Source organism: Macaca fascicularis, chromosome 9 (assembly GCF_037993035.2).
Source record: "Macaca fascicularis isolate 582-1 chromosome 9, T2T-MFA8v1.1".
In the NCBI taxonomy this organism is placed as follows: domain Eukaryota; kingdom Metazoa; phylum Chordata; class Mammalia; order Primates; family Cercopithecidae; genus Macaca; species Macaca fascicularis.
In genome coordinates this window covers 141,438,185-141,447,498 of record NC_088383.1, presented here as the reverse complement: position 1 = coordinate 141,447,498, position 9,314 = coordinate 141,438,185, and the positions used below count along the sequence as shown (strand labels likewise).

The 9,314-nt window shown below is 57.9% G+C and overlaps 1 long non-coding RNA gene across 1 annotated transcript; it reads left to right on the top strand.

The window, feature by feature from the left end:
- The first annotated feature begins 225 nt into the window (after window positions 1-225).
- On the top strand, window positions 226-4,305 carry LOC123575492 (uncharacterized). Its single transcript, XR_010578129.2, has 2 exons — window positions 226-436; window positions 2,730-4,305. It is a non-coding gene; the product is annotated as an uncharacterized lncRNA (long non-coding RNA).
- The last annotated feature ends 5,009 nt before the right edge of the window (window positions 4,306-9,314 follow it).

Genomic DNA, 9,314 nt, shown 5'->3' with positions numbered 1-9,314 from the left:
GGCCTGAAGGGGTACAGTTGAGGGAGGGATAGGTGGCTGGAGGAGGAAGCAGGGGCTAGCCTCCGTGTCCCCAGAGACAGCAGGGGAGCAAGGCAGGATCCCCGCAGGCCACCTCCCCTCAGGGTCTGCCTCCCCTGCGGTCCTTGGAGGAGCTCCAAGATTTGTCCTCCCCAGCAGCCTGGCTCACCTTCATCACCAGTGCCATGCCCGCCCCTTGTCTTTCAGGGTCCGAGCTCAGAGGGCCCTCCTGATTGGGGAACTGGACCTGCCCAGCACTGTCCTACTGCACTACGCCGCCACTGAGACTTGACCCTCCCTCAACTGTGCCCCATCAGGCCACCCATCCTGCCAACTGCTGGTCACCCACCCCCAGCCCCTGTGGAAGTTCTGGACAGTCTCCTGTCCCCTCAGCCTGCCCCAGCTGGGGCATCTTGTGGTGAGCAGGTTCTCAGCCTTTGTTGGTCTCTTCTACAAGATGAGGCTTACAGGGGCCTCCCCATGACTGAGGTGCAGCCACAGCCTGGCCTGTGTCCAGCCTGCTCCAGAATCACCTGGCCAGACAGCTGGTATCCCCCCAACCCCCAACACACCTGGGCTTACTTGATCTTACTGGAGCTCACCAGGGCCTGGCTGTGTGTGAGTCTCATGCGGCATAGTGAGGTGCTCCCGAGATGGACTGAAGCTGTCTGGTCAAGATGGAGGCCTCGAAGGCCACAGCCATGAGTCAGAGACCACAGATTTCTCCAGAGCTGGTGCCCAGAGGCCAAAGGCGGGGATGGGCCTTGAGGCTGGGACCCAGGTCGCCTCATGGCAAGCCTTATGCCCACAGCAGCTGTGGAAGGCAGGAGACAGGATGAAGCCTTTAATCCAGAGGGCCTGCTCTGATTTCAGTAAGCAATCATGTATCACCCAAGAAGCCTGGACAGACTGGGGTGCAGGAGCACGCCAGGCCTCATCTAAGGTATCTGGCAGGGAGGCCGGCCTGGGGAACACATGCCTTGTCCCTAGTCATGTCGTCTGAGGCAGGGGCTCAAGGCAATCTTTGCAGGTCCTGAGCCGGGAACCCTCGACCTTCTAGCAGGCCACAGATCCTTTGGGCAGTGTTTGTTTTGTTCTGCTCCAGTCTGGAAGCCCTTGGAGGGCAGTGTGGGTCTGGAAAGCCAACTTTGTCTTGTCTGACCACCCTGCAGGGGCTGGTCTGGAGCTGTCTCCCTGCCCCATGGGTTATCAGGATGATATAGGGTCACATCCCCTGAGGCAGTATCTCAAAGGACTGGCTAGGAAGAGAACTTGCCAAGACTCCACTGGAGGTGGTGCAGAGAGCTGACCAGGCACATAAACTCTAAGGCCAGACTGCTAGAGTCCTGCCATGTGACCTTGGGGAGACTGCCACCTCCCCTGTGCCTCAGTGTCCTCCTCTGCAAAGTGGGAAATATCACGGTACCTACCGTGTAGGCTTGTACTGAATATTAAGTGAGTTAATAAACATGAGATACTTAGTACAGCACAAGCCCCAGTAAAAATTCCATGAGTCAGCTGCCATCACCATCATCAACACTTTTGTCATTATCACCAGTCACCACCATCACCACCACAGCCTCCACCATCACCACTACAGCCATCACCATGATCATTACCATCCCACCTCCACCATCACCATCACCTTATCACCATTACCACCACCCCCCCACCACCATCATCACAACCACCATCACCATTACCACCACCACCACCACCATCATCATGACCACCATCAGCATCATAACCACCATCATCATGACCACCTCCACCATCACCACTACTACCATCATCATGATCATCACCATCCCACCTCCCCCATCACTACTGCCACCATCACCATCACCATTATCACCATTACCACCACGACCATCATCATGACCACCATCACCACCATCATCATGATCACTACCATCCCACCTCCCCCATCACCACTACCATCACAATTATCACCATTATCATTACCACCACCATCATCACCACCATCACCATCGCCAGCATCATTATCACCACTACCACCACCATCATCATGATCACCATCCCACCTCCCCCATCACCACTACCATCACCATCACCATTACCACCACCACCATCATGACCACCATCACCACCATCATCACCACCACCTCTGCTATCATCATCATGATCATCACCATCCCACCTCCCCCATCACTACTACCACCACCACCATCACCACCACTACCATCACCATCACCACCATCACTATCACCATCACCACTGCAACCATCATCACTCTCACCACCATCACCATCATCACCACCATCACCGCCACCATCCATCTCCACTATCATCACCATCACACCACCACCACTGTCACCATCACGACTATCTTCACCACCAACACCATTACCACCATCATCATACATAGCTTCACCACTACTATCACCATCATCACCATCACCATATCACCATCACCATTATCACCAGCATCACCAGCACCACCACCACCACCACTCTTATGATACTTGTATAGCTGGGCCCTCAGTGGGATCCTTGGGTGCACCTGAGGCCTTGTGCTATGCTCAGGGCCAAGTGGGAGATGCAAACCCTGTGCCCACCTGCTGTGTGTGCTATCTGCCCCTGCTGGTATCTGGCTGAGGCCTGTGGTGCAGGAGAACTCAGGCAGGTGAGCAGCTCCCAGGTAGCTGCTCTTGAAGCCTCTAGCCACCCCATAACCTGTGCTCTCCCAGGTCTTTGGCAGGGGAACCGAGGCAGCCCCCAGGGCCAGGCTGGCTCTCAGCAGTGGCTGCGAATCCCGTCCAGATGCAGGTTCAAGAGGCCCTGTGGCTGCAGGCATCCGGGCAAAGACATTTTTAGGGTGGGGCATCCCATCCCCAGACAGCTGCTTTGGTTTCCAAACAGTGGATCTGCGACCCTTCAGTTTCTGAAGGAGCTGGCTGTTTCTCAGCAAGACCCGTCCTGTTCTCCATGACCAGAGAACCAATCCAGAACGCCCGAACCCGGCCCTGGGCCCCTGGGATCACAGACAACACAGCAGCCTGGCTTAGCAGGTTGTAAGCTTTCTCCTCCGAAGGTCATTCCCAGGACCTGAAGTTCTCGTTTCCTGGCTTGAAGTTAATCCTTGAGGTCCTAATGTTGGAGAGAGGAAAAGCCTCCACCATGTTGATCCAAATGGCTTGGCCAGACACGGATCTCTCAGAAGAACCCATGACCAAGGACACTGGCACATTCCTGGTGAGGTTCTCCACAAAGAGGTGCAGTGTGAAGTGGCCCATCACAGAACAAGAGTCCTAAAGCCTGCGTTCCCGTAAAAGCCCCTGGCCTGGGCAGCAAACACAGACTGGGAAGCCCCTGCCTGGCCTGAGCAGCTCATGCAGACTGGGAAGCACTTAAAAGCAGGAGAGCCCTGGAGCTGCTGGTCCACAGGGAGGTGAAGCTGCACCCCTGCTCTAGGGTCTTCCAGGGCGCCTGCCATGGAGGTTGCTGGAGATGAGCCCACCACTTGAGGGTGTGGGCACCAGGAACACAGCAGGCACTCGGGCACCTCCAGTTCACAAGAGGCACCTACCAGACACCAGTCTTCTCTGCCTGCTTTCCGGAGTTTGAGTGCGAAGAGGCCGAGGTGAGGGAGGCAGCTGAGCTGTGCCCTGATGCATCTCCCAGAGGCACTCTGGGTGGACGCTGGGCCCCTCGGCCTTGCCAGGCTGGGGCCTCCCTTCACAGAGCCAATGCCTGTGGGCCCCACAGCCAGACTAGCACCTTTCCGTCAACACAGCCATGGACGCCATGAGAAACTCCCGCAGTTAAACACTGCCCAGAGTCCCGGTGGCCTCCTGGTGTCATTTTGTAAGGGACCTCACCAATCTCATGAGAAGTCTTTGCTGTAGGGACTTATTTATTGTAAATGAATCAGGGTCTTGCTCTGTCGCGCAGGCTGGAGTGCGGTGGCACAATCATGGCTCACTGCAGCCTCAAACTCCTGGGATTAAGCAATCCTCCCACCTCAGCCTCCTGAGTATCTGGTGGTTTCGTCACCACACCTGGAAAATTTTTTACTTTTTGTAGAGACGGGATCTCGCCATGTTGCCTAGGCTGGTCTAGAACTCCTGGACTCGAGTGATCCTCGCACTTCAGCCTCCCAAATGCTGGGATTATAGGCTTGAGCCACTATGCCCTGCTTGTGGGTTTTTTAACCTGACAGTTTTGTCAAACCTCATACTAGAAGGTGGGGTTTCTGTTTGCTAAAAACACCATGATATTTCGTCATTAAACTAGTTGGTATCCACATCTGGGATACTTGGAGGAAAACCTCTCAGGGTATATTAACATTTCACGCCCAGCTTGCAAAGGCCCCTTCATGCCTTCTGCTTCCTGACCCTGACCTCCCGCTCCCTGACCCTGACCTCCTGCTCCCTGACCTTGACCTCCCGCTCCCTGACCCTGACCTCCCGCTCCCTGACCCTGACCTCCCGCTCCCTGACCCTGACCTCCTGCTCTCCTAAAGGGCAGGAGCCAGCCGGTGCCCAGAGTGTTGGGGGTAGGTACGAGAGGTCGTGTGCTCCTCCCTCCAGGCAGAGACTCCTAGTGACGTGTGGTGGCCTGGGGCCCAGGAGCCTCCCTGCAAACTCTTTCACCTTAACCCTCCTCCTGGTGGGTGTGGCTGTGCATTTGTCCCGACCCCTCCACATGCAGAACCTGGTGTGAGCCCTGGGGTGTGGGGCCAGACACGGAGTTCAGGTGACCTCAGGGTTGTCCTGAGCCGAGGTGTAAACCCCAGGCGGACCCACAGACAGAGTGGGGCTCTCTGAGGTGTGGTTGGAGGGCCAAGAGCAGAGGCCTGTGCTGGATCTAGGGAGGCACTGGCATGTCAACAGGTGCGGCAGCGTGCAGCTGGGCTGGGCTGTGGGGCTCCTGTCCTCGCCCTCCTCCAGTGGTGAGGGAGAGCTCAGGTGTTCGTGCTGTCCCCCACAGGATGCCTGAGGGAGGAGGTGCAGAAGGGAGCAGGGTCCCCTGGGCTGGGGCTGGAGGGCACTGGAGGCTGTCGCCTGCATTCTCCCAGATGCACAGAAATGAACACCTTCTGGCTGAGAAAGGCTGACTGGGGGGCCTCTGGGCAGCCCGGGACCTGAGGGGAGCAGAGCTTGCTGGGAGGGCCTCATTCCTTCCTGGGTGGAGGGAGCAGCCAGGCAGCACCCCGACAGCTCCAGCCCTGGGATGGAGAGCTGCCCCCACACTGGGCTTCAGCCCTGAGGGCTCTCCCCAGCCTCTCCACTCCCTGGCCTCCTGATCGCGTGGAGGAGCTGGTGAGTGTGGTGGGTGTGGGGCCAGCTTCCAACAGTGACAAGAGGGACCCAAGCCCAGCTGTCCCCACAGCCCGGCCAGCACTTGGGGAAGTCCAGCAAGGCGTCCTTGAGGTCACCTGAACTCTGTGTCTGGCCTCACGCCCCAGGGCCCATGCCGGATTCTGCGCTGTGTGTCCTGAGACCCGGACCAAGTGCATGGGGCCTGAACGGCATCTTCCCTGGCCGGCTCCCCACGGACGTTTGTGGGCTTGGCCCTCCTGTTTTGGGCTCACTTGCGGGGCAGGACTCAGGGATCCATACATGAGGTGAGCCAGGCTTCCCTGGGGGAGCCAGGAGGGCAGGTGTTTGGGCCGATTGCTTTCTCAGCCTGGGACATTGCCCTGTAGTGCCCACCCTGTTCCCATGGCCTGGCGTGGGACCTCCAGGGCTGGGCAGCTGCTTCCCTCAGTGAGAGCCCCCCAGCCCCTGCAGGTGGCTCCGCAGCGGCCCCCCTCCCCCTACCATGAACCTGCGCCACGCCCGGCCTTGGGGCGCCACCTGCAGGTAAACTCGGTTCACGGGAGGCTGGGCCTGCGTCCTGGGACCCCAGGGCTGGCGATGCCCATCAGCACTGCTGGGACACGGCCTGTGACCCTGTGACCCCCTGGCAGCGTCCGCCAACCACATTCACGTTTCCCACGCGCTGGCCCCCTGCTGAGGCTGCTACTCTCTCCAGGCCACCCCAGACCACCTGCCTTCTGCAGCACGGTTCGTGCCCCCTGGGGGTTCTCAGGCCTGGCTCTGGGCTCTTGCCTCCCTTTTCCCTTCCCAAGGCAGCTGGGCAGAAAAATGAGAAGTCCCAGAAGCTCAGGACACCCTGATCTGGAAGTCGGCGTAGACGGTACTCACTCCGCAGCTAAGGGAGGCAAAGAGAACAGCAGAGCAGGAACCAGGGGAGGGGGACCCCACCCAGACACCCCAAATCCACCAGGGAGAGGGGGGCCTCCCACCCAGACACCCCAGATTCACCAGGGAGAGGGGTCTTCCCGCCCAGACACCCCACATCCACCAGGGAGAGGGGCGCCTCCTGTACAGACACCTGAAATCTACAAGAGGTTACAGGATCCAGAGAGGCCGCAGGGACCAGCTGGCCGCAGGGCCCAATCAGGAGCAGGGCCACGTTCAGAAGATGGGCTGAGTCACAGGTGGAGGGTGGGCGCAGGGCCTCCAGCACCGTTCCCCCACCAGCCTGTAAGCACCTTCCAAGCAGGGGTCTGGGTGGTGGCCTCTGTGCCAGCTCCTCTATCCTGCCCAGCAGAAATTACCCACCATAGCCATCCTGGGGCAGGCAGGCTCTCCTGGTCCCCTTGAAATAGGGCCTCTCACTGAGTGAGGTCAGGGTTTAGAGGGTGAGAGAGGGCAGATGACCATGGGAAGGGTGATGTGGAAAATGAGGGCATGACGGTGGCCTCTGGAAGACAGGCAGGAGAACACGGATTCCTACGGTGGGCCCTCCCAGAGGACAAGTGGCCGGCTCGTTCCTGCCTCCACCCCACCTTCCAGCTGCTGCCTCTGCTGGGAGCCCGTGGTCTTCCCCACGATATGCGGACTCTCCCCAGGGCCCATCCAGCAGCACCTTGTCATGAAAACTCCTTGACCCACAGGACTTGGATTCCATGGCAACGCTAAGGCTGGGCTGTGCCCAGGGCCTGAGGCCAACACAGGGCGCATTCTCCTGTGTCACAGCAAAAGCAGTGACTGGTGGCTTCAAGGGAAAGGTGGGCAGCATCTTGGCAGGTTCATAAAAACAAAAGGACTCAGGGGACCCCAGTTGGAATCCCCCAGACAAGAGTCAGACAAGGGGGTACCACATGGTGGGTGCACCTCACTCTTCCTGTCTCCCACGAAGAGCCAGCTCTGGGCACCCACACCCCATCCCGGAGATGCCAGGACAGGGAGTGGTGCTCGTGCACGAGTTGCCCGGGGGGCCGATGTCCACAGCACTGGCCAGAGAGCAGGGAGGGCCCTGACGTACCACCCATGGCTGGTAGCAGGGCCTGACCCAAGCCGGGCCTGACCCAAGGAGCCACCAAAGAATCATCTCCTATCTAAAGGTGCAATTCTCGAGTGAAGGCCACTTCAGTCAAACAGACCCATGCCAGAAAGATGGCACCGGCAGCGCCAGCCAGGGCCCAAGGAGACCCCAGCACGGCGCTCACCACGCAAGACTTCTAGAGCCAAGAAATAAAGGGTTTTCCAAGGAAACATCAGCAAATGAACAGACAGAGAGGATGCAAATGTTGGCATCCAAAGGAAAAGCGTGGAAGAGGAAACACTGAGCAAAAGGAAGGAAATGAGAAGAGGGCGGCTCGGGGACACAGCCAGAGCTGAACAGTCCATCAGAGGGGCCCCTGAATGACAGAGGGAACAGGCGGAGGAGAGGCCGCTATTTTTGAAAGAAGAGAAGCAAACGGCTTTCCTGAAATGGAGGAAGAGCTGCACCCACAGTCCGGCGGCTCCTGACATCCCAGTGTAGCTGAAGAGAAGGACCTGGACTCAAAGGCTGGTGAGTATCCCACGGCCTCCAGACAGACAGGAGATGCCTCTACAGGAGACGGAATCCTGCTGACCCGGGCCGTGCCTCCACAAGTCTAGGAGCCGGAAGACAGAACAATAACATGGACTCAGAGAGACAAGGACGAGACTCAGCGCTTCCGGATCCAGCCCAGGACAGCTCACGGCATCCAGGCCAGAGCCGAGGCGCAGCGCAGGAGGTAGGCTGTGGTTGCTGCCTGTCATTCTACAGAGACCTGGGCTGCCCTGGGACTCACCTTCCCCAGGAGAATGCGGAGGAACTGGGGCACGCCAGGATAGGCCCAAGTCTTTGGAAGGCCTGGACACTCCCACTCTGCACTTTTAGAGCCTTCAGCCTCCATGGAGGGAGGCCAGGCACCCTGCTAGAGACCCCAGGGAGGGACCATGGGAGCCAGAGACGTCCTGAGAAAGGTAGTTCCAGTGATCCCAGCATCCCATCTGAGACCAACCTTCCAGGCCACCTGGCCAGAGTGCCAGGTGTGTGAGGGTGCCATCCTGCACGTCTCAGCTCAGCAGGGCCATCAGATCGCTGGTGCCCCTGCAGACAGTCCAAGGACGGGAGAGCCACCCTGCTGCGCCTGGTCAACCCAAAGCATTCTGAGACTGGGGTAGGCTGCTGTTTTCAACCACTAAGCGGTCTGTCACAGCAACAGGTAACTGAGACAGGATAGAGAGAAACGGGACATCAGGACGTTCTAAAGGCCTCAGCTGAGGCAGGGGAGAAGAAAACGAAGGGAAGAGAAAGCCCAGTTCTCAAAAATTGATAGAGAAAAATCTGTCTGATTATGAGAGAAAGTGGGGGAATGTAACTATTGATAGAAGGGAACAGCATAGAGGTACTGCAGGTTCACAAGAACAATGGAATGAAGAGACTTGATCAAAACAAAGATGGAGGGAATGCAAGCGTGTGGTTACCACATTAAATGCGAATTACCTGGAATTTTCTATTAGCTGTATTTTTTTTTTAACACAACCTAACAGGCTTGGAGTTTTTCCTATACACTGTTTTAAGAAGCATAATTAAAGCAAAGTGATTCTTTTAAAAAGATTGCAGTGAATGAAGTGTGACTTCTGGGCCAGGTGAACGATGACCTGCTCTTGTAGCCACGGGGAAAGGCCAGATGCAAGAGTCGCAGGGCGTGTGTGAGGCTGTGAGCCCAGGGCAGCCTTGGAGGGCCTTGAGGGGGACCAGAGCTGCTGCATCCCAGCCTGCCCAGGCTGAGGCCCAGGGTGTCACAGACAGGAAGCAGGGCTGCTGGAGGTCCCGGGGCGGGGTCTAGGGCAGCAGAGAAACAGTTGGTTCCCCAGGCCATTTTCAGGGTCTGGTACCAGCACAGGAAGCTGAGGGGCTGTTCTGGAGAGAGGGTGAAATCTCAGGGGTTCGCAGCAAGCCCAGGACAGGTCTCACCCACTAGCCTGCCAAAAGCAGAGGCCGAC